Raw genomic sequence first — 1,613 nt, 5'->3', positions numbered from 1 at the left:
GGTCGTCGGAATATCTATGTTTTCCGGCGGATTTCGTCCGTCGGTAATATGCGATTTTCCTGTAGTGAATGGATTATAATTCTTGCATGAGTTATTACAATTTCTATCATTTCTAACACGCGATGCTCCTTATGTGTACTAGCGTAGAACCTATGTAGACCATTATTCGATTATTGTTGTGGCTCCTTTGTCACAACTTATCTACCAAGTTGTTGATAATCCATTATGAACAAATAATAAAATTAAATTAAAAAAAAAAACTTTTTTGTTAATCCTTTTCTATTGTTCCTTTCGCTTATATGATGAGGGTTTTGTATGTGATCATTGTGTAAAGGCTGTGGTTGGGTTTCTTTTTTAGCTCAGGTTTGGATTTATCAAGGCTTCAATTTTAAGCATACCTAGAATTCAAATGTGCTAATCTTGCAACAAACAATCTACTAACCTAATTTCGGGGAAAGTCATCTCCTAAAACATTGCTAGCTAGTCTAAAAGGATAGAAGGAAATAATGGAAAGAGCTTATCTAAAAAGTATAACTTATCTAGTTCATGTAATCCTATGATCCCATCCATCTGTTCATGGTTCCAATAAGGTTTAATCACCAAAAGTTTAATCATAACTATCAATGTTTCTTGCACGTTATGCATTAGCTTATAAGTAGTTGATATGACAGACACAACATTTGCACTAGCATCACGAACATCCAACTCACAAAATGAAATTTTAGTCAGGCTACTCACATCACCATACTTTATTAGGAAGTATCTCTGGCTTCAACAATCACGTTTGCCCTGCAATGGGTTATGTTTACTTCCCTCATTAGTTGTACTGTTTTAATCTACTATACTGACACTGCAAGACCACATTCGATGTAGCCAAACCTTTAAGATTGTAACTGTTACAAGTGATTCAGAATTAAGCTGATGTTTCAATAGCAGAAAAAAGTAATAGAGTTCTACGTTGATGTATGCAACTTGAAACAAAAACACAAAGAGAATCAAGACTCACTTTTTAGAAATTTAAAACACCACTTGGAGAAATAAATAGGCTAAATAAAACGACTAAATTAAGATTAGAAGAAAAAACCAATCATCCAACAAACCCAACAAAAGAAGTTAGCAAAAGAAACAAAAAAAAAAAAAAAAAAAAAAAAAAAAAAACGCTATCCTCAGAACATCCTACAAGAGGACTCCTCACATGCATCGATTGTAGGAATATATATTAAAATAAGGTTTAGATATACAAACAAAGGGTCCACCACTGCAAAGGGGTTCCAATGTTCTACCAAACTCCTTCAACAAATGCCACCAAAACAGTCAACAACTTCACCAGAACAGCCAACAACTTCACCAAAACAGCCAACAACTTTACCAACGGAACTAAGAAAGATACAGGTGGAGTGGAACTTGCGTAGAGAAGAAAGAGGTTAGAAGCCAAGAAGAAGGGTGAAAAGAGCCCGCATGATTTCCATAGAAGTAGAAGAAGAAATGGAACAAAGCTCTCAAGCTTTTTCCAAAGAAACCCTCAGGTTATAGCAATTTGCTCTCAATATTCACTACCCAATTCATCTCCAAGTATCTCATATATATAGGCAATAGGGGAGAAACTTAACACA

Source organism: Dendrobium catenatum, unplaced genomic scaffold, assembly GCF_001605985.2.
Source record: "Dendrobium catenatum unplaced genomic scaffold, ASM160598v2 fragScaff_scaffold_621, whole genome shotgun sequence".
Classification (NCBI taxonomy): domain Eukaryota; kingdom Viridiplantae; phylum Streptophyta; class Magnoliopsida; order Asparagales; family Orchidaceae; genus Dendrobium; species Dendrobium catenatum.
This window is presented reverse-complemented; position numbering follows the sequence as displayed.